This window comes from Gymnoscopelus microlampas (assembly GCF_963454915.1).
Source record: "Gymnoscopelus microlampas genome assembly, chromosome: 12".
Lineage (NCBI taxonomy): Eukaryota > Metazoa > Chordata > Actinopteri > Myctophiformes > Myctophidae > Gymnoscopelus > Gymnoscopelus microlampas.
In genome coordinates, this window is record NC_139949.1 from 48,647,449 (window position 1) to 48,672,448 (window position 25,000).

The window sequence follows — 25,000 nt, forward strand, 5'->3', positions numbered from 1 at the left end:
GTGTGTGCGGTGCGTGCTCTACTCGGACTGTAGGGCTCGTTTGACAAAGAATTCATGCCGAGTAAGCCTGCCTGCCTGGCTCTACCTGAGAGTACACAGTGTGTGAGGAGCATGCAGTATACTACTCTCACATTATGCCTCTTTTTTCTCACTCTCTCTCTCTCTCTCTCTCTCTCTCTCTCTCCTACTCTGTGTCATGCTTTGTGAGCGTGTTAACGGTGTGTGTGTGTGTGTGTGTGTGTGTGTGTGTGTGTGTGTGTGAAGGGGGGGTGGGGGGGTAGTACCCCTGTGTGTGTGTGTGTGTGTGTGTGTGTGTGTGTGTGTGTGTGTGTGTGTGTGTGTGTGTTGGGGTGCCTGTGCAGGCTGGTTGTGCATAATCCAGGGAGCTGCAGCAGCGACTGTCAGATGGATGAGAGTGTGAGAGACTAAGAGAGTGGTCACCCTGCATGCTAATCTACACCCCCCCTCCCTATTCCCTTATCTTAACCTCCTAGCACAGGGACAGCCTTATCTTAACCTCATAGCACAGAGACATGAACCTCCTAGCACAGAGACATGAACCTCCTAGCACAGGGACATTAACATCCTAGCACAGGGACATTAACCTCCTAGCACAGGGACATTAACCTCCTAGCACAGAGACATTAACCTCCTAGCGCAGAGACATTAACCTCCTAGCGCAGGGACATTAACATCCTAGCACAGGGACATTAACCTCCTAGCACAGGGACATGAACCTCCTAGCACAGGGACATTAACATCCTAGCACAGGGACATGAACCTCCTAGCACAGGGACATTAACATCCTAGCACAGGGACATTAACCTCCTAGCACAGGGACATGAACCTCCTAGCACAGGGACATTAACCTCATAGCACAGGGACATTAACCTCCTAGCACAGGGACATTAACCTCCTAGCACAGAGACATGAACCTCCTAGCACAGAGACATTAACCTCCTAGCACAGGTCCATGAACCTCCTAGCACAAGGACATTAACCTCCTAGCACAGGGCGTTAACCTCCTAGCACAGGGCAGAAAGGACAGTAACAGTGGTACAGCTCCTCTCTCTCTCTCCAGAGCCTCGCGCGTGACATATGCCATGATGTGTCATATCACACATTATACTGTGCAAAACACACACACACACACACACACACACACACACACACACACACACACACACACACACACACACACACACACACACACACACACACACACACACACACACACACACAGTCGTACACATGACCAATGCTACAGTAGGTTTGAAGCCCCACTGCTCCACAGAGACAAGTCCTATCATGAAGTCGGCCAATCCCATAATGCTCCCCTCCAGGGCCGGATTAACCCTCCGTGGGGCCCGGTGCTGCAACCCATTTCGGTGCCGTTTTGTCAGCGGGGGGGGGGGCGGAAAAGTTAGGCTTCACCGGCGTGTTTCACCGGTTTATCGCTTCTTTGGCAGCCGCTGCTTCTAAATTTCGGTGCTTTTTTTTCGTTGCCGTTTGGTGCCCCCCCTAAGGTTGGTGCCCCCCCAAGGTTGGTGCCCTGTGCTTCAGCACCTTAAAGCCCTTCAGTTAATCCTTCACTGCTCCTCTCCTGTGTCTATCCCTGTGACCGTGGCCGTCCACTGTCCAGGCTTTGTACATTTCAAGCGTCCCCCTCGTCACAAAACCCTTGGCGGACCATCACAGTCGGCCAAAATCCTCAGTGGTAATTTAACTGTCTATATAAATGGACCCTAACCCATTGCTACTGTAACTCTGAGAGTGTACAGATGGAACACTGGAATACTGGAATACCATCTGCATACTCTCAGAGTTAAATTAACACTGAGGGCTTTTTTTTTTTACCGTGTACAGCATATAGATTCAGTCCTATACAGTAGCAGCTGCTGCTGCTGTGTGTCATCATCTCTCTGGCATGATGTGTACAGTAAACAAACACTGGCTGACATGAGAGCGTTGATGATAATGACAGACATTCTTTACAGCTCTCTGTGGCTGGAGTAGTTTTTTGGACCTGAGCTTCTTTCTCTTCATGGCTGTGTGTGTGGGGGTGGCGTTTTACAACAGAGCGAGCGCACAGTCACCTCTCTTACACTGTAACAGTAGGCTACATGCAATCTGTGTTCAATTATTGCACAAATTGTCCTCGTCAATCTCTCAGTTTCCCTTTTAAATCCCTTTCAGTTTACCAGTTTAATTTAATCACAGATATATAATATGTTGTGTAAGATGATGGGGCTGTTTTTGATCCCACTTCTGACACCAATTGTTTATTTCTCGTTTGTAGTAAGACCAGCGATTGATGTGTTCATGTGTTGTACTGTGCAACGGCATAAACAACACAGGATAATGTTGTGACATGATGCCACATTTGTATATGAATTGATTGTACTGACAGCCACGAGCTAAACATATTTAGATTCGTTTTTTCCTGTCAGCTAGCTGCCACAGCTGAAATGTACAATTTATGCACTCAGCAGATACTCTTCACCCACAGTGACTTACCAAGTGGGAGGTCAGAGTAAACGGCATGACCTCCTAACCAGCCCGATGACAGGGTAATGAACGGGCACGTAAATAGAGAGTGCAAAGAAACAATTAAGTGCTTTGGAGTAGCTAGGATACCATAGGAAACGTAGCGTCTGCCTAATCCAGTGCTTCTCAAACTTTGTCATGTCAAGGACCCCCAAATTGATACATATCAGCCCACAGACCCCCATTTGAAAATATATGCCATGCAGGGGACACCCAAAAGAGACCATTTTAAGGGTTATAGCAGTGATTCCGAACCATTTTAATTTCAAGGAACCCAATTTGATATGAATTACAGGGCCATGGATCACCATTTGATGGCATTCTGATCTCTGGGACCACAATATACACAGTAAAATAAATGTTAATCTAACTCTGAGAGTGTGCAAATGGAACCAAATGGACCCGTAAGGGTCCATTTGGTTTCATTTGTACTCTCTCGGAGTTACAGACCCATAAGGGTCCATTCGGTTCCTATCAATCCTTTGACTGGGAACCCCCTGGAAACCCCTCAAGGACCCCCGGGGTCCCCGGACCCCACTTTGAGAACCACTGGTCTAATCAACCTGCATTCTAGCTAACATTCTCTCTCTCTATATATATATAGTGTTGTAGAATCTGTAATTGTAGATTCTTCATAAGATTCATAAGATTTTATGTGTATTATGTGAACAAGCATCTACTAAAAATCCATTAAAATCTATCAGTTATAACCTCATAGGAGAAAATGCTAAAATTCACTCTTGCACCTGACGTACCTGTACATGCAGCATTTCTTAACGAGCTAGCCTGTGTGGCCACTTACTAACAGATGCTTGTTCATAGGACAAGGTCACACTTAACGAGCTAGCCTGTCAGCCAATGAGTGGCCACTTACTGACAGAAGCTAGTTTGATAGGACAAATTTGACACTTAACGAGCTATAGCCTGTCAGGCTTTAGCCAATGAGTGGCCACGTACTAACAGAAGCTAGGTCACAGGACAAGGTCGCACTTAACGAGCTGTCCTGTCAGCCAATGTGTGGCCACTTAATAACAGAAATGACAACGTCTGACAAAGACAGAGTAAGCTGTTTTAAATCTTCAAATATCAGCTGTCCGTGTGCTGTAGACGTTTCTCCTGGATATATGTGATATGACTCATGACTTGTGGGCGTAAAAATAAAAAAAAACTTCTTGAATGATGCATCTCCCTCGGAGAGAGAATACTTTGTCCTATGATGGTCTCGCCGTGCCCGGAAATAGCCGACCTTCACGCTCGCAACGCACCGCAAACGCGCTGCGTTGTGAGCTTGTAGATCGGCTGTTTTCGGCACGCTCGACACCATCGCGTCGCGGAGCATAAATTAAAGCGCTAGGTCTGGCCAAAGCAAGTGTGACTTTTTGCCAGATTCTGATTGAGACAGACGGCCGGTTTAAAGGCAAGGGAAGAAATGAATAAATAAAAGATACTGTAGTGCATAAAGTGGTCACAGTCTTCAAAGGCACACACCAGACACCGGCTGATTGGCAAAGCAGGTCTTTGATCAACTCAACTCCCATGTCACAATAACATTGTTTGAAGATTCACTCAGGTGTATACTTCACCCCAGTGTCTTATTAAGTACACTACAATGCACTGTACTGTCAGAGTGCTAGTGTTTTACACTGTGGGGAAAAGTAACTAAGTATATTTACTCAAGTACTGTACTTATGTGTGATTTTGAGGTACTTTTACTTTACTGGAGTATTTCCAATGTTCTACTTATACTCCACTACATCTCAGAGACAAATATTGTACCTTTACTCCACTACCTTTATTTGAAAACGTTAGTTACTAGTTACTTTGTAGATTTTGATTATTGTTACAAAACATACATTAACCACTTCAGCCCTTTACATATTTTTTGCCATTTGAAAATAGCCGATCTACAAGCTCACAATGCGTTTTATACTGTAAAATGTGACATTCTGCACAATGGGTACTTTCTACTTTTGGTACTTTAAGTACACTTTGTTACCAATACTTTTGTACTTTTACTCAAGTCAATTTTGAATTCCGGACTTTTACTTGTAACAGAGTATTTTTTACATTGCAGTATTGATACTTTTACTTAAGTAAAAAATGTGAGTACTTTTTCCACCACTGGTTCTACACACTAGCACGTAGCCGCGGTAGCTGAATGGGTAGCGAGGCCGTCTGGGAAACAGAGGGTCCCCAGTTGGCCTTCCCGGGCCCGGTCTGTGTCAAGTCTATGTGTCCCATGAGCAAGACACTTAACCCCTATAACTGCTCCCCCCTGGTTGCTCGTCATCATCATCTGAGCAGCCATCATCTGGGTGAAGATGAAACAGTATGTCCCCCACAGGACTAACCTAAGATTTTCCTTTCACGTATACAGTCAAAACCTACAGTCAAGTAAATATATACTGGGATTCAGGGAGAAGAAATTGCTCAACCGCAATTTAGCAGGGCTACTAGCAAACGTCTCTGACTGACTGACTGGCTGACTGACTGACTGACTCACTGACTGACTGGCTCTGTTTCTTACCTCATCAGGGGCTGTTTACAGCGTCTGTTTACAACAGTCTTAAATTACACCTGCAGGGGTCTTCAATTATGTCCTCTCTCTCCTCAGCATCCTCAGAACAAGGCTCTTATACAGTACGTTGATTCCAGTCAGATCATTACACATTCAGCACACGCTAACAACACAATATGTTGCTGCTCCTGGATACAATAATAGGATCATTTAGAGTTAGGGTTAGGAGAGGTAAGGTAAGGTAAGGTTAGGAGAGGTAAGGTTTAGGGTTAGGAGAGGTAAGGTAAGGTAAGGTTAGGAGAGGTAAGGTTTAGGGTTAGGAGAGGTAAGGTTTAGGGTTAGGAGAGGTAAGGTAAGGTAAGGTTAGGAGAGGTAAGGTTTAGGGTTAGGAGAGGTAAGGTTTAGGGTTAGGAGAGGTAAGGTTTAGGGTTAGGAGAGGTAAGGTAAGGTTAGGAGAGGTAAGGTACAGGGTTAGGAGAGGTAAGGTAAGGTTAGGAGAGGTAAAATAGCCAAACTACAAGCTTTGACTATTTTTGGGGTATTTTCAATGCGGTCCTAAAATATTTATTTTCCCACAAGTACTGTAATACAAACGTCTGTGTGTGTGTGTGTGTGTGTGTGTGTGTGTGTGTGTGTGTGTGTGTGTGTGTGTGTGTGTGTGTGTGTGTGTGTGTGTGTGTGTGTGTGTGTGTGTGTGTGTGTGTGTGTGTGTGTGTGTGTGTGTGTGTGTGTGTGTGTGTGTGTGTGTGTGTGTGTGTGTGTGTGTGTGTGTGTGTGTGTGTGTGTGTGTGTGAGAGAGAGAGAGAGAGAGAGAGAGTGTGTGTGTGAGAGTGTGTGCGTGCGCGTTTGCGTGCCTGCGTGTGTGTGTGTGTGAAGCAGACAGCCTGTTCATTGTGATACAGTTGCGTGACAACATGGAGTGAAACTCCACTGTGTCTAATAATGAGTTTAGTTAAAGTAAGTGGCACAGCAGCCCTGCTGATTGGCTGTTGAGAATGGCGGGGGATAAGTGGTTAGATGGAGAGTATCTCCTTCATGCTACAATGCTACCATGCAGACACATTTTTGGAAGAGGCCGTAAACCCTAACCCAGTATGAGTGGGCCCTATTTCTCACGTTCCACAGAAACATATTGTGAAAATAGCTGATCTGCAAGCTCATGCCTTGCAACAACGCAATGTAGATCAACTATTTTCAAAATCTTTGCCTCTTTTTCAGGTAATATTTGATCATTTGGTTGACATCTGATTTTTTTAATAGTATAGTTTATTGGTTACTTTTGACACAGTTAAAAAAGGTCTTAAAAGTCATTGATGTGTGATAACTTTTGTAATTGTAATCATTTGGGGACCCCCCCTGTGGGTACCGGCCCACAGTTTTAGAACCACTGGTGTAGCTGGAAGAAAGCGGTCAAAGTACGGTTGTAACTCATGTCCGGTTCTCGTAAGACGGGGAGTGTTTTAGTGGTCTTCATATAATGGGTCCTCACTAATGCTCATGATAAAATCGTACAATTGTTTTTTACTCGGTCTGTGTCTCAGAGGAAGGCTGTGGACAGTTCAGAAACCCGCCTACCAGTGACATCATCGATGGGTAATCCAAGCTAATAGAAACCGCAGGCTTTCTATTCCTGGAAAGTTGCAATGCAATAATAGAAGCCATTGTTCTCGTGTTAATGAAAATCGAAATACAAAATGTGAAATCTTGTTGGAAAAAAGAATCCTGTCCAACGATGATGTCACTGGTAGACGCGTTTCTTAACTGTCCACAGTCCTCCTATGAGACACAGACCCAGTAGAAAAAAATGGTACCATTTTGTCATGAGTATTGGCGAGGACCAATTATATGAAGATAGGTTGAAAATGTCGTCCTTTAAGTTGATCCAGCATCAGTTAACACTTGGGGTGCCAAAACCGCAAATCTACGGTTTTGCAAAAAGTGACGTTGAGTGCCAAAACCGGGAATCTACGTGAAATCAATCTTTTTTTTGGGGGGGGGGGGGGGGGGTTTCACAAGGGGGGGGGGGGGGGGAGGGGGGCTAGCGCAGCTCTGGAACCACCCACGGTGACTCTGAGAAGGAAGGGACAGATGGATCACCGTGCCAAAAAAAATGGCTCCCGTCCGCTCCCATGCTTTATCCTTGCAAAAAAAACTCCATATTTCCTTAACTTTTTACAGTGGGGAAAACCACTCATTTTCGATCCGAGATCACTCCGCCATGGTGACTCGCGTGATGCATGTTATTGTTCCAGGCGTTAGCCAGGACCATCCACCATCGTGCACGCACATTTTGTTTACAATCGGGTGCTCGTCGTGGAGTCCGCAGCTGTAAACAGCGTAGCGTTACAAACGGTGAGATCCCTGGCACTCAACGTCACTTTTTTTAATACAACTCTGGCACCGAGGAACAGAGGCATGGGCTTGCATTTGTGAAACGGCAATCAGAGAGGATTTAAACAATTAAAAATGTAAGGCAATTAGCAGACACTTCTCTTATATCCACAGCGACTTACAAGTGTGGATATAGAAATAAGCAGACCGAGTAAAGCATGAACCCTAGTCAATAAACAACAAGGTAGATATAATGACATAAGTAGCGTGGCAGAGACAACAAAGTAATGCCTCAAAGCTTTTAACCAGCTAAACAGAGAACAATGAACGCGCTAAATCCAATTAACTTCTTAACATTTTGTGGTCGAGAAAAAAACAAAAAACTAAGCAAAACAAATCTAAGAAACAAAACATGAGAGAATGTGTAGATAAAGATATATATCTTCATATAGTACACTAGCATCGAACCCTTGTTGTTTTGGGGCGCCTGACCTTTGTAGCACTTGATCATTGATGGGCACCGACCTTGATCATGATTTTGTCTTATGACCCCAGTGTCACATCCTGTCTCTGCCTGCTGTTACAGCCCTCTAATAAATACAGTAAAATGCTCAATGTTAATTTAAGTAGGTGTAAATGTAACCAAATGGACCCGTAAGGGATACAAATGGACACATTAAAGCGGCACTATGTAACTTTTCTTTTAATAAATAACATGTATTTTTTTCCAATCTGTATGGTAGAGTATGTTAATACAATATAACTTCTACAATTGCGGTGGTTGTATTTTGTCTCCCTGCTGCTCTTATATTGAGACATTCATTTTCACGTTTTTAATGTTTTTGGGGGGGTTTTATGACCTCAATTACACCCAAAACAACAGAACTTTTAACATTCATTGGATTTTCTGTGGTCTGGGGTTTTCTGAATAATTAGGCTGAAAAGTAATCTGTGATTGGCCCTTGGACAGTGAAGTCACAGGCCATTAATCCCGCCCACTCTCCTCCTCGCCCCTCCCCTCCCCTATCCTTTCCTTTGGCAAAATCCCTCAACACACCCACGACATCCTTTTTTCATTGCAGTTGAAAAGGCTTTAGAAATGTGAGAGAAAAACACCTGCAATGGCTCACTAGAGTGGAATTTTCAGTTAAAACTTTTTATACACGTTTGAAGGACCATGACAAAGACTTTTAATGTGTTGTAAAACTGAATGTCATGAAAGCTTTAACCCTAAGATCGTGTCAAAGGTCATGTCTCACCTAGACACAGGATCTGACACGATTTTTTTCCTGATGGTCAAGGTTCAATTTATCCCCTGAGCAAGCAGGCAGGCTCTATATTAGATCAATGGTAAAACATGTCAGCACTTTGCTCAGTAAACCTGGGTTCAAGTCTGGGGCAAAAGAGGAAAGTTACATTATAGGGCAGCTTTAAAACACTGATGATTTTACTACTGTGCCATCTTTCAAAAGCTCCCACTGCCAAGTACAAATCAGAATACTTTATTATACCCAATGAGATCGCCGTCCTTGGTCTACAAATTAAATAAGTTGGGGAAAGTGCCTTTTTGCTTTGACACTTTTTGTCCTAAAGGTTGACTGTGACTATCTCTGTCTCTGACGTTGTTCAGTGACGTTTGAATCAAACAGGACAGTGTTCGACGTCACATACGGCATTTGGGGTCAGTCAGCCGCGTAGGCTGGACTCAAATGTTGAATGGGCAGAATCTGTATTCCGTATCAACCTGCGTTTTCTTGGTTTTATGCTTTATGCAACACGACAGCCATGTACATAAACGCACAATGTGCATTTACAACTAAATGCTGCTCTCAAGAATGTTTTTGAAAACATTTGAAGCAAGAGATAGACGATGCAGTAACCGAAAAGTGATTCTATTTGATCCACTACACTTCCTTGTTCATCTTGGCTCAACAACGCAAGAATACAAAAACACTCGCCCCAAAACACAGATGCCCCGGGGCAAATCCGGTGGTATTATAGTGAAATCCGGCGGTATATAGAATGGGGGCGAGTGTGTTTTGGGGCGAGTCTTCCGGTTACCTTACTGTCAATTGTTTTCCGAGGCGAACTTGCCCTCATTTACAATTCGTCCGAATTGCAAATGAGGGCAATTTGAAGACAAAGGCGACTTGCTGTGGTTGACTACAACAGAAGAGGGTGAGGGGCTGCTAATGTTGTTATGTTGATTTTTTCCCTGGCGAATCTTGCCCACGAGCAGCTAGACTGGGCAGGATCTTTACTGACCGGGCAGCTGCCCCACATGTCCTCATGACGCAACGCCCCTGTTTGGGGTGGCGGTGGCTTTATTATGAGGTATATAGAGCGGCCGTTTGGGAAACCAGAAGGTCCCTGAGTTCAGTCCGCCGGCTGCTCCTTACCTAAGTTGCTTAAGTGTCCTTGAGCAAGACACTGCAACCTGGACTGCTCCCTGGGTGCTGTTAAAAGAATTGTTAGGATGCATGGGTACTGTGTAAATGCAGAGGACAAACGCCAGCTTTATGCAAATGTGCTTGGCAAATATCCCAAACAAAAACGAAAAGGTGACACATGTAGTTATGATAATATTGTCTGAATTACAGTATAAGAGGTCCGGGGACCCCCAGGGGTCCCAGGGGGTCCCCAGCTAAATTGGTTAATATAGTGTCACAATCATTTTAACCATATAACAGATATATACAAGCTCATAACACGTCACTTTGTACCGAGCTATGAGCTTGTAGATCTGCCATTTTTTGAAAAACTGTGAAAAATTGCGCAAATCTTTGAATAATAATATGTATATATTTTTTTACTCATATCTTGGCTTCTGGAGGTCCTTGGCACAACATATTTATTTACAGTATACTGAGTATAGTACTACTTAAACTGTATAGCAGACAGACAAACTGTACTGTATGCGGACAGCTTCAACTTCTTAGTGTCGAGCTGAAGAGCTGAACTATGGGGTAATCCTACTATATTATGAAGCCCTTACCCACAATGACAAGTTCTAACTGTACAGTTTTGTCACAATTATCCTTCTCAAATAATATTTAATTATGAAATATGTTTTGTTCTCTAAATGAGGCTGCTTTGATGAGCTTAATGAGCGTATACTGATTGTGATAGTACACTCAGTACACACTAGCTGTTCTTAAATTAATCCCATTTTGACAAATTCGTTGGAGAGCAGAGACAGCAAGCGACACTCTTTCTGACGTGATGTAAGATTTCCTTAAAGGAGTAGTTCACCCAAAAAAGTACTTATTTTCTATCAATTTCACACCCCATGAAGCATTGAATTCATGGACATTTTTTAGTTTTTGTCACATTCCTATTGAGTCTCCTATACCGCAGACTCCTCCGGTCACCAAATTATTGACTTAGGAATGCGGAAAAAAAACAAAAAATGTCCATGAATTCAATGCTTCATGGGGTGTGAAATTGATAGAAAATAAGAATTGTTTTGGGTGAAGTACTCCTTTAACAAAATGCTTGACGGTGAAGCAAAAACTTTTCACCTGGGAACCTCAAATAGACTCCCCAAACAAGACGTTCTCATTAAGCTTCCGCACAGGGCGGGCTGACATGTCTGACATTTTGACAAGCATCGTCCTCAAAGTTCTCGTCACTCTCTGAGGCAGACGCTTGTCAAAATGTCAGTCAGTCCAGCCCTGGACAATAGATGTGCGGAGCTACTGTATAATGAGTTGCTATTTGAAGTGCCCAAGGTACAAAGTGTTTGCTTATACACACAGACAGTACTATTCTCTCCCACCAAGCTACTCCAAAAACTTGGTTGAAGTGCAGTGTTGGAAAAAGTACTCACATGTTTTACTTTAAGTAAAAGTATCAATCCTGCAATGTAGAAATACTAATAATAATAATAATAATATGTTAGCCGGAATTAAAAATGTACTTGAGTAAAAGTACAAAAATATTGGTATCAAAATGTACCAAAAGTAGAACATTTTCCAAAGTATAAAATGTATAAAAATCTTTTGAAAATGATCTACAAGCTCACGATGCGTCGCATTGCGACGCATCGTGAGCTTGTAGATCGGCTATTTTCAAATGGCTGAAATGTATACAGGGCTGAAGTGGTTAAAGTATGTTTTGTAATCTACAAAGTAACTAGTAACTAAAGTTTTCAAATAATTATAGTGGAGTAAAAGTACAATATTTGCATCTGAGATGTAGTGGAGTAGAAGTAAAAGTGAAAATTGGAAATACTCCAGTGAAGTAAAAAATACCTCAAAATTAAGTTTATGTAAGTACATTACTTGAGTAAATGTACTTAGTTATATACACCATGCATATGGATGTCAGTCATCTCCAAATTTGGGCACGGTTTCAGCCCCATACAAGCCCCTTTGACCTCCAATATCAAATTCAAGTTAATTTCTTTTAGTAAAACATATAATTTTGCTCTGGTGAAGGCTCATAGCCGAAGCGCGTAAGCGTTCGTTTATTGGTGTGTGCCAATAAAAAAAGTGGAAATGTGAGTACTTTGTCCTCTTTTGGATGTCGTCACCTTGCTAAACTAATGGCCTAAGTCATTTTTTGAGGAAAATTATATTTTTGCCTAAGTCAGCTCCTCATGACACTGGCCACCTCTGGTAAAATCGCCCATCTCCTAATTGAAAGGGATCATGCTGTTCACTCCCCTTTTAGTATAATGGCCTAACTCCCTAGTGTGACTTAGGCCAAAATAGGCATTTTTTTTGGCCTAAGTCACATGGTTTTGTGACTTAAGCCAAATTATTTACTGATTTAGGCCATTTTGTTTAGTTTTTTTTGCTTGTTTTTTTGGCCTAAGTCAGATTTAATCCTATTTAAACCTATTTAAATCTCTTATGTTACATAACTGACAGACAGTGATATTTCTATTTAAATAGTCATAATTTGTTATAAACATTTTGGGTGAAATGATTAAGAAATATCATATAGTTTTGTTTTGGATCAGTTTTTTATTTTTCCTGAAAAACTTTAAAAAATGACATAGGCGATTAGTTTAGCAAGGCGACGATGTGCTACCTTTTTGGGATTTTTTTTAAAATTCCTACTTTTGATGTAAAACATATATTATATAGGCCTATGTGAAGAAAGCTTCGGACAAGCAGACAGTTTTTCCTACGGGCAGTGCAGTTCCCATACTATAGGCCGTGACACAGCAGCCTGTCAGGACACTTTGCATAGAGCTGTTGTTGTAGAAGAGCCTGAGGATTCTGGGGTCTGCTCCAAACTTCTCGACAGATGTTGAGCCTTTTTTCATCACGTGGGTGGTGTGTGTGTGTGTGTGTGTGTGGCCCACCCGAGGTCCTCATCGATGTGTACGCCAAGAAACTTGAACTCACTGACCCTTTCCACTGCAACACCGTCAGTGAAGCTATAGACGAATCCACAGACGCGCTGCCTGTAGCTGCCTGTAGCTGCCTGTAGGCGGCCATTGCTGCAGTGTTGCGTCCGCGGAGCGTTGACACCGCAGCAATGGCTGCGCTCCGTGGATTCGTGTATAGGTGCGTGTTCTCTCTCTCTCCGCAGCAGTGTTGATTTCGTCGACTACGACTCTGACGAAAAATGTTCGTTGACTAGGCCTACCTTTTTTCACTGACGAAAACGAAATAAAAACGAAATAAAAACTAAGCTACGATGAGTAAAACTAAGACTAAATAGTAAATTTAGTCAACAAATAAAAACTAGATATTAAACATAAAATGTTAGGGAGGGACTAGTGGAGAAGAGATCCAGTAGAACTAAAAGACAAGTCATTTTATGTTTGGTTGCGCTCGGGTGTTGCGCTCTGAAAATAGCAGACCCACAAGCTGCGACGCGTTGTGTTGTACGTTGTTGTGTTGTACGTTGTGTTGTCTACAGCTGCGACGCAGCTGTAGTTGTGAGCTTGTAGATCGGCTATTTTCAGCATCAGCCATTACGACACCATCAAGGCACCGCCAAAATACATTTTAGTCGACTAAATCGACTCTAGATTTAGTCGACTAAAATCTTTTGATATTTAGTCGACTAAAACCAGAAAAAAAAATAAAAAATCAGATGACTAAAATATGACTTAAACTAAATGAAATTTGATTCAAAAGACTGACTAAAACTAAATAAAAATTGATTCAAAAGACTGACTAAAACTAAATAAAAATTGATTCAAAAGACTGACTAAAACTAAATAAAAATTTGCTGTCAAAATCAACACTGCTCCGCAGGCCTTCTACAGACCCAGATCAACTCCTTGGTTTTGTCGAGAGCTCGTTGAAAGCAAGATTGTTCCTCTTGACAGACATACAGACAGCCACTCAGACCCTCTTACAGTATAGACGGCTATAGCTATTGTATAGAGCTGCAAAATCGGCCTATGAAAAAGGAAAATGTAACCATGATTCTAGGACTAGCACTGTTTCTGGAATGGATCTATCCTCACATACAGTATAAGAAATAAGAGTCTTTCTCTAAACAACTTGAAAAACATCAGGTGTCCTTTTCAAAACCCTGAAATCAAAAGCCGCGGAGACAAGCGAACGCAACAAACGAGTCGAGTCTTCCCAGCTCAGAATGCTGCTGTGTTTGAAACGAGGGGTATATAAAAGTTAGCGGCAGCAGCATGGGGTCTACTGTACATGTACGGTACGCTACGTTCTTTTAAAGGGTTCAGCGCGGTGGCACATTTTTACAGCGGCAGCCCCTCGCTTGCTATTTTCGCAAAATATGCAACTGTCAAGTATAGCTGGGGTTCAATATTCAGCTCCCAGAATGCACCACAGCACACGACAGCTCTGTCTTCGGCATCGCTTTGACTCTCTGTTACAGCAACGTCTGCAATGTTCTGATACCTTATGGCAGCGCTACTCAAACATGATCATGTCAATGTTCTGATACCTTATGGCGGCGCTACTCAAACATGTTCATGTCAATGTTCTGATACCTTATGGCGGCGCTACTCAAACATGTTCATGTCAATGTTCTGATACCTTATGGCGGCGCTACTCAAACATGTTCATGTCAATGTTCTGATATCTTATGGCAGCGCTACTCAAACATGTTCACGTCAATGTACTGATATCTTATGGCAGCGCTACTCAAACATGTTCACGTCAATGTTCTGATACCTCATGGCAGCGCTACTCAAACATGTTCATGTCAATGTTCTGATACCTCATGGCAGCGCTACTCAAACATGTTCACGTCAATGTTCTGATACCTTATGGCAGCGCTACTCAAACATGTTCATGTCAATGTACTGATATCTTATGGCAAAGGTACTGTAAATATGTAGATACTGTTTGACTTTTTTTTTATTGTTCTCTCCTCTTCTTTCTCCCCCTCTTCTTTCTATTGAAATAACGTTGCGATGGCAACGGTGTACCAAAGTGAATTTCACCCACTTTTTAACCTTGTAAACCTGTGATGTGACAATAAACCTGATTCTGGCAGCGATACTCAAACATGTTTCTGTCAATGACAACCTAAATTGAGACGCAGTATCCCACAACCCTCCCATCAATTTACAATTTACAATTTAGGCATATATATGACGCTCTTAACTCATTAAGACAGAGAACGCATCTGTGTCTTTTTTTTGATCTACAAGCTCATAGCGCATGCCGCACTACGAGCTTGTAGATCTGCTATTTTTGGAAAAATCGTGAACATTTTTGCAAATCTTTGAATATATATATATATATCTTTAAAGCGATAATTTTTAACTCCCAATTTGTAGAATCTCCAGAAGCAAAGATTTTTGTTACAAATGTTTTGCTTTAAAATTTTGATATATTCAAAGATTTGCACACATTTTCACGATTTTTCAAACAAAATTGCAGATCTACAAGCTCGTAGCGTGCCACTCGGTGCCACGCTACGAGCTTGTATATCTGCATTTTTTTGGAATAGCCAAAGAAATCTAAAAAATCACACAGATGCGTTCCCGATCTAAATGGGTCAATCCAGAGCGACTTACAGTATAAGCAAGGTAAACACGAGGTTAAATATAACACTGAATCACATTTACATACCTTTGCATAAGCCTGCAAGGTCGTCAAGGCTAGAGGGTGAAGTGCTACTGGGGCTAAAATGGAGTCTGAAGAGCCCATAAGAGAAGATCAGAGTCGTTACATTATATTTCTACAACTAAAACTGCTCTAGTAGACCAGTGGTTTTTCAACCTTTTTCATGCCAAGGAGGACCCCTAAATTGATATACATTTGGCCGCGGACCCCCATCTGAAAATGTTTTGTGCCAGGGACGCAAATATATCAGTTAATTTTCGCTTTAAAAAAATATAAATATTCAAAGATATGCACACTTTTTCAAGGTTTTTCAAAAATAGCAGATCTACAAGCTCATAGCGCGGCACTCGGAGCCGCGCTATGAGCTTGTAGATCTGCTATTTTTTAAATAGCCAAAGCTAAGTGGTTAAAAATGATTGTGACGCTATGTTAACTAATTTTGCTGGGGACCCCCTGGTACTCCATCAAGGACTACTGGTGGTCCCCGGACCACTGGTTGAGAACCACTGCTCTAGACCACTGTTGGTGGGGACAGAGAATGATCTGAATAGTCACTCTTTTAACAGTACGTTCCCTCATTGACCTTCTAGCTGGTAAGATCACAGCTAAATCAACCACCTCCAACCAAGCTCACAGCATGTCGCACCGTTACACGTTGTGAGCTTGTAAGATTGGCTATTTCAGCTCTTTTTTGTAGTTAAACTGTTCCTCATTTTGCTGGTGACCTCCTGGCATCCCCCTGAAGTATACCCCTGGGGGTCCCCGGGCGGACCCCACTTTGAGAGCCAGTGTTTTATGGCAATATAAAGGACATTACACACCGGCGATTATGCGAATATATGCAAAATTTGGACTCGGTCCGAATAAATAAAAGGCGCTTTTTCGCTCCGCGGAACTGATGTGGAAGCTTGCATTGACTTTATATGGTTTAAAAAGAAAACGTATGATACGCATGAATAATCGGTGTGTAAGGACCTTTAGTCTCCTTAAACCTAATAATACTTTATTAGCTGTTGACGGAACAGCGGCTTTGCGGAATTGATTGCGGAATTACAAGCGTATAGAAATTGATTATGCCTGAAAATGGCCAATCAAATAATTTATGTGTGTGTTAGCTCTCATGCATTGAAGGAGGCATGCATGAGCTCTGCTCTGAGCTCTCCCTAGGTTGGCAGAGGGAGTGTAGTGCCAAGGATTACTTAGACAATTGGCACTGGGTGAAAAAAGTGGGGAAATAGATTTTCCTGAAATCGGCCAATAAAAAAAAAACTGTCCTTAATTCTCCTTGTGCTGTTTCAATGCAAAACCAGTTGAGTAGCCTACAGCTCTCAGAGAGAGAGAGAGAGAGAGCATATTCTGGCTGTCCACAGTGAACTACATGGTCTCTCTCTCGCTCCCTGCATCATGCTACGGAGGCTGAGTGGGTTGCGTTTGACATTTGTAGGAAGAAACGCCGTCTATATACGGTATTGCCTGAGGTGTTACGATAGAAACAGCCTCCTGGATGCAGGTTCTACTGCATGTGGGCTATACATCAGTAATGATCAGTGGTGGAAAAAGTACTCACACATTTTTTACTTCAAATCAATACTGCAATGTAAAAATACTCTGTTACAAGTAAAAGTCTGGAATTCTAAATGTACTTGAGTAAAAGTACGAAAGTATTGGTATCAACATGTACTTAAAGTACCAAAAGTAGAAGTACCAGAATATCCCGTTTCCCGTTTTCAAATGTATAATTATCCTTTGAAAATAGCAGATCTACAAGCTCACAATGCATCGCATCGCGACGCATTGTGAGCTTGTAGATCTGCTATTTTCAAATGGCCGAAATGTATGTTTTGTAATAATAATCAAAATCTACAAAGTAAAAAGTAACAAAATAAATCTGATCATTGTATGGGAGTAAAAGTACAATATTTGCCTCTGAGATGTAGTGGAGTAGAAGTAAAAGTATTGAAAATTGGGAATACTCCTGTAAAATTGTACTTAAGTACAGTACTTGAGTAAATGTACTTAGTTACTTTACACCACTGCGTCTATATACAGTATTGCCTGAGGTGTACAGTAGAAATATCAGTAATGATACCGTGTTGATTTCTGCTGCTGGCTTTAAGATGTCAGAATCTGAATCAAAAATCAGAATCGTTTTTATTGTCACATCACAGATTTAAACAGGTGTAAAGAAGTGAGTGAAATAGTCGTTTTTGTGCAAGCTCCATAGTTTGTGTCTCTATCTACATTAGGCCTGTCCCCGACTGAGAATTTATATTGTCGAATCTAATTGGCCAAATGTTGCCTATAGTCAATTAGTATTCGAATCATGCCAAAAAAATAAACAGAGGAAAAAAGAAGAACACATTTTTTGCATGATTGGGCTGAGAGATTGGCAGTGGAATCAGTCTGATTTGACTGCCAATCCCTCAGTCGAATCATGCAAAAAAAACAAAAAAAAAATTGTTATGCAATAGAGGATCATTGTGGGCGGTGCTTAAAGACCCATTAAGACCTGAGGCGATTCTTATTTTTTTAACAGTTTTTTGAAAAAAAAACAACTTTTTTTTCCCCCAGGATTTTTCAAAAATAGCAGATATACAAGCTCATAGCGCGGCACTCGGTGCCGCGCTATGAGCTTGTAGATCTGCTATTTTTGAATAGCCAAATACATCTAAAGTGACACAGATGCGTTCCAGGTCTTAAAGGGTTAATGTCTGGTTTAACATACACTTGCTTGGTTTCTCCCAATACATCATGATTGATATCATTGCTGTCGGGCAGAAACCAGCTAGCATTTTGACACTTTTGCTCCATAAATCAGTGCTATTGAACACCCTTTATGTCTGTGTGTTGGTAAAACGAATATTGAACCAATGAAAAGTATTAAAAAGCGCTTCTGACAAAACCAGCTAACTCCATTGGATCCTCAAATTTTCTGCTAAACCAGCTAACTCCACCAAAGGGGGGGTGGAGTTAGCTGTTTTTGCTGACTCCAGGCTCCACCCCCTTTTGACCTCCAACCTCATTGTGAGCTTGGAGGTCCATTCAGCTGTTCTTGATGAACAAAACCTCCTAATGTCCCCTCCCTGACTGAAAAAATGAACCATTGTAAGAGCGCTTTGAGTAAGTTTGAGTACTTAGAAAAGCGCCATAAAAATGCAATTCATTATTATTATTAACTGCACTTTTTGTTTTGTTTTCTTGAAAAATGAACACCTTGGAGTTTTCAAACTATTAGATAGATAGATAGATAGATAGATAGATAGATAGATAGATAGATAGATAGATAGATAGATTTTTATTATAGTGTCCTGCACCACAAGAGGCCCAGCCCGCACGGGCTTATAAAACACTCACTCACACAATGTACATACACCAAGATACACCACAAACAGAATACATAAACATATTGATTGTCCAAGCTGTGCCATACATGCTTTCTCTATGAATGTTCCTAAAACAAAAACTAAGTAATTAACTATTAGTTAATTAATATAACAAATTAGGCCAATCTCTCAGTCGAATCATGCAACAAAAAAAAATCGACTGAGGGATTGTGCAGTCGAATGAGACTCATGACTCAATGGATTAGTGGACTATTGGACTAGGTCAAATAGGTCAGGCCCAATCTGCATACATATATATAGCATAATGCAGCTGGTACAGTATATGTACATGAGGTTAGTCATAAGGTGCATAAGGTTAGACCAGCCAAAGGGGCTAGCACTTCAGTAGTTCCCACATAGCAGGTATATATGTATATATATGCACATGAGATTATAGACATTAAATCAGAGCTAGATCCATATATCTGACATTATTTGACTGTTTGGGAGCAAAGACTTTAAAATATTCAGATTTGCACACATTTTCACGACTTTAAAAAAATATCAGATCTACAAGCTCACAAGGTGCTGCGCTGTGAGCTTGTATATATGCTATTTTTGAATAGCCAAATAAATATAAAAAGGACACACAGATGCTTTCCCGGTCTTAATGGGTTAAATCTGAAAATATTCATGAATCCAACATATTAATAGAAAAGACAATGTGTGAACAAACGAACAAAAACATGAATTTACACAGCACTAATGATAGAACTGTCAAACAAGTCAGCTATTCATGAAATCTATGAGAAAGTTTAATCTGCAACACAGTTTTATACAATATGTAGTTGGCGGGGGGCGGGGGGGGGGGGGGGGGGGCTTGCTTCCAAAGGACCCCGGTATTGACATCAATAATTATATATTTGTTATACCGACTTTGCTGTCATAGTAATTTATTACTAGTGTTGTCGTTTAATGTCTATATGAATATGAATACAGCCACACTTCCAACCGCGAGAGAAGATTTATCTCCCCGACCATGCGTTTTAATTGAACTTATGTCCAGCATGAACCGCTGTAATTAACTTTAATTTTGCGCTATTAAGACAATTGGCGGAGCTAGGCGAGGGCGACGGGTTTCCTTCAAATGGAGGGGGAGGAGGGGGTCCCGGGGGGGGCTGAACGTTCACGAATATGTTTCATTTTAATTAACCTTCTCTGTCGCCTGTCCTTCAAGGATGTCATGTCTTACAACCAACCGTTCAAGTCCGTTGAAGTCCTTCTCCTTTCTAATTCTCCTCCACACTACTGTAGCTCAACAGGGGGTCCGGGATCCTTAGGGATTGATTGAATTGAATTGATTGAATACTTTATTAGAAGTTTGCAGAAAAAAAGCACATGAAAGTACAGTTCAATACAAGGTCAGCTAATAGGATTTAAAACCCAAGAAAGCCTGTGACTTAATTGTTTCCATTGGGGTCCTTCGGGGGTCCTTGGCCTGCTGTTGTAGCCTATATACGTTCTGCCCCTTTCCCTGTTGCAGTGTGTTCCTTCCTATATATACCTGGCCAAAGCGCTGTACAGGTTTGAGCTACTTTTACTTAACACTCCCATGACGGCCGCAGCCCATCCCCTGCGGAGCCTGAGTTAAGATCAGAATGACCGTTCGTTTCCTGCTATTCCATTGGCCAGTGTCTCCCCCTCTGGCTCCAGACGATCCCTACGCCTTCTCCCCCCGCACCGCGGGACACAGCGGGGGATTCCATTGTCTTTTAAATACCCATTTCAATTCCACTCTTCTCACTGAGCTCACATTATATGTTGTTGCAGGCAGGCAGAAACATTATATACATTATAAAATAGGCTAACTTGTAATGGTAACTGCAGATCCTGTATGTAAAATGTTTATAAAAAAAGCATATAAAACAGAGTGAAACATGGATAGCCTATTCATATAGGCCCTATATGAACCACTGAAGCCTCTGTCTAATTCGGTGACTGTCTCCATTGTCCAAAACACATCGATATCTCTTGACAAACCAATATTATTATTATTCATAATAATACTATTCACATTAGTTGCCTATTATGCCTATTATAGTAGTTCACCCCCCCAAAAAAGGTTCTATGGATTAGTCACCCCATGGAGACACATTTTGTCTCATTCCTAAGCCAATAATTTGATGACCGGCAGCGGTTCCGGTAGGAGACACAAAGAGTCTCCTTTGTGTCTCCTACCGATCCGCTGGTCATCAAATTATTGTCTTAGGAATGAGACAAAAACAAAAAAAAACATCAATTAATTCAAGTCTCATATAACTCCATTTTATTCATTGACTATTCTAAAATAGCAGATCTACAAGTGCACAGCTGTGTCGCGTCATCATCATGACGCATTGTGTGCTGGCTTTATAGATCTGCTACTTTCAAATGATTTTGACGAATTTTGAAAACCTTTTGGGAAAAAAAGTGTGAAATGGGACATTCTGCATTTTACTTCTGTGTTTTTTTTATACTTCTGGTACTTTGATATATGAGGCTCTTGGTGAATAATGTAACCTTCAGTGTCGCCTGTCCTTCAGCATGTAATGTCTCACAGCCGTCAGTCTTTCTCATTCTAATTCTCCTCCACGCACTCCTTTCTTCCTTCCATTGCAGTGTGTCCCTTAATTCCTGCCTGACTCTTTCGCAGTGGTGTGTGGAAAATAACTAAGTACGTGTATTCAAGTACGTACTGTGCACTTAAGTACGATTTTGAGGTACTTTTACTTTACGCGAACGTGTCCATTTTGTCAGTCGCTTTATACAGTATATACTTCTACTCCACTACGTCTACATCTCAGAGGCAAATGTAATGTTTTGACTCTGTTTACTTTGAATGCTTTAGTTACTTTTTAGAATTAGTTTATAAAAAAACATACACAAACCATTTAAGGCTATTATCTCTTACTTCATTTATTCGAAAATATTAAATTGTGAAATGGGAGGTTCTGCATAATGAGTATTGAGTACTATATTACATTGGTACTGTAAGTATATATTTCACTGCCAATACTTTTGTACTTTTCCACAAGTAAGATTTAATTTGATTGACTTGTAACTGAGTATTTGTCCAAAACTGTCCAAAACTGATACTTTTCAGGATTCAAATTCAGAAAAATCAAAAGTAGCAGATCTACAAGCTCGAAATGCATTGTTTCGTGCCGCGTTTTGAGCTTGTAGATCTGCTTTTTTTTGGACTCTTTTGAGTGACAATGTAGTATGATTAGGTAGGGCGTCAATTTATGGAAAAACACAAAAAGTTAGAATTTGGAGATCTGAGGTTTCTGTCCCGACAGCAACGATTTTAGGTATTGCTACTTATGCTTGAGTATAGGTACTTATACACACACACCACTGCTCCTCTCTCCTTCTTCTGACTGATTTATACATTAGCTGCAGGCCGGTGTTGAGCACCGACTATATAGCTAATCCATGTCGATCAATGCTTGTAGATCTGCTATCTTTATTGGTGCATGACACAGCGGCACACTAAATATAAATCACCCATGATGCCTATATCCCAGCGAAAATACCCCCCCCCCCACAGCCCACACACACACACACACACACACACACACACACACACACACACACACACACACACACACACACACACACACACACACACACACTCACACGCACACACACACACACACACACACACACACACACACACTCACACTCACACACACTCTGTCTGTCACGCTCTCTCTCTCTCTCTCTCTCTCTCTCTCTCTCTCTCTCTCTCTCTCTCTCTCTCTCTCCCCCCCCCCCCCCCCCCCCCCCCTCCCTCCGGTCTCATCTATTCTCTCAGGGTTTCCCTCGTTAGAGCTTCCTGCAAATAAATTATACATTTGACACAATCTATTCACAGTCTACAGGCTGCTGCTGTAAGGCCCACACACACACACACACACACACACACACACACACACACACACACACACACACGCAGCACGCTGCTAGAAGAACTACTCTGCAGTAGAAGTATCAATATATCCGCAATGTAGAAATACTGTGTTACAAGTAAAAGTCCTGTGTTCAAAATGTTAATGTAATGAAAGTACAAAAGTATTGGTGTGAAAATGTACTAAAGTGCCAAAAGTGAAAGTACTCGTTATGTGGAATGTCACAAGTTTTGTGTCAACGGTTTTACAAATGTGTCAAAATCTTTTGACAGTCTTTTGGGGACTTTGATCACTGGCTGAGCTGCAGTATAGAGATGACTGACGGTGAGATATGTTGAGCATTGTAGCATGAAAGAGTGAGTGGCATTATGCTTAAACTGATCGCCTAGATTCTCAAACCTTTTCATGTCAAGGACCCCCCCATCTGAAAATGTTTTGTGCCAGGCACCCCCAGAAGAGAAGATTTACACACAAACATCAATCAAATATTTTAGTTTTCTTTTGTGCAAAAATCTGCCTCCTGGTGAAATTATAGTAGGGCAATGTTAAAAAGGTGGCATTTGAATGTGCGTGCAAAGTTTCACCGCAATCAGACGCTGCGTCTTTGATTAGCGGCATATTGTTCAAAACGAGCCAATCCTGCAAACTTTGGAAGCCAATCTTAGCCAATCAGGATGTGATATGAAAAATCTGAAAGACCCGCTTGGTTTAATGACTATAGAGATGCTGTGTACAAACTTGCGTGATGTTTGGACAAAATCTGTAGGAGAACTGTCAAGAAACATGTTTTGCCAAAATCAGCCTCCTGGTGGCGGCCCATGTGAAAACAGGCCCATGTGAAAAATGCGGTGCAGAGGTTTTGCTTTGGCATCCAGGGAGTGTGTGTGTGTGTGTGTATGAAAATACTGGTTATGCAGAATGTGTCACATGTGGTTAAGATCAACATATATTAAACATGACATAATCCACAGGCATTAACATGCTGACATAGTGAATACTTAAATGCTACTATACAGGAGGAGGGAGTTTGATCACTGACAAACTACAGTATAGAGGTGACTGACGGTGAGCTGCTGTATGTTGAGCATGTATAGCATGAAAGAGTGAGTGTGGTGTTATATGCTTAAAATGATCGCCTAATAATAGTCTATATTGTCCCCCTCAGGGATATTCATCTTCACAGTCTGTTCAAACAGAAAAACACATAACCGCAGTAGTACATAACAACATAAAACCAAGAAGACAATACATGAAGTCCCCAGGATACACAGAAGAACCATCATATCAGTGAGGCAGTTTGTTTAAGCCATTCAATCCGGGAACGCATCTGTGTCATTCTAGATTTTTAGCTATAACCATTTTTTTATACTTTGGCTATTCAAAAATGGCAGATATACAAGCTCATAGCGCGGCACTGAGTGCCCTGGATCAACATCTTTTGAGATGGGGGTCGGCGGCCAAAAACATATAATTTTGGGGGTCCTTGACATGAAAAAGTTTAGTTCCAGGGACCTCCCCAGAAGAAAAGAAAATATATATATATATTCAATATATATATATATATATATATGTATTCAAAGATTCGCACAAATGTTCAAGATTGTTCAAAAATAGCAGATCTACAAGCTCATAGTGCGGCACTCGGTGCCGCGCTATGAGCTTGTAGATCTGCTATTTTTGAATAGCCAAAAGCCCAAAAAATCTAAAATGACACAGTGTGCGTTCCGGGATTGAATGGGTTAATGCCGCAATGGCTGAAGGGACAAAACTCTATACTAAAACAAACAATGTCCCATTTCAAAGTTCTGTATCTTGGTCCAGATGGCATGAGTCTCTGAAGTGACGATGTTAGGGTCAGTGTCATTTTGCTATTGTGAGTGTTCTGAGCTTATTGTTCATATCAGAAAGTGTTGGTGTGGGAAGTCCCATAATCTTAGATGCAATACGGTTAATACTGAAATGTTGTTGTTTTTTTGTTAGATATGAACAGATTCTGTTGTTCCAAGAAGTGGAAACGCTCAAGTAAAATAAGAGTGCCTCAGAAGTGTTCTTAAGTGCAGTTACTTGAGTAATCGTAGTCAGTTGCTTTCTACCACGTGCACGGTGCACGATGCACGGAGCGTGAGAAACCTCCTCCTCCTCCTCCTCCTCCTCCTCCTCCTCCTCCTCCTCCCGACGACACCAACAGCTTTTTTTTAGCAGTCACACTGATCTTTATCACTTAGGTTTTTGTCTGACAGAAACCTTGTATCTTCTCCATATTTCAATATATATTTTTTTTTTCATAAATGAATGCCCTACTTCGTCATATTA

The 25,000-nt window shown here is 41.5% G+C and overlaps 1 protein-coding gene across 1 annotated transcript in view; it reads left to right on the forward strand.

Moving 5' to 3' along the window:
* The window catches only part of dlg4a (discs, large homolog 4a), a gene marked incomplete at its 5' end in the record, with an annotated part of 225,793 nt that overhangs the window by 499 nt on the left and 200,294 nt on the right, over window positions 1-25,000 (forward strand). The gene's annotated exons all lie outside the window — the stretch shown is intronic.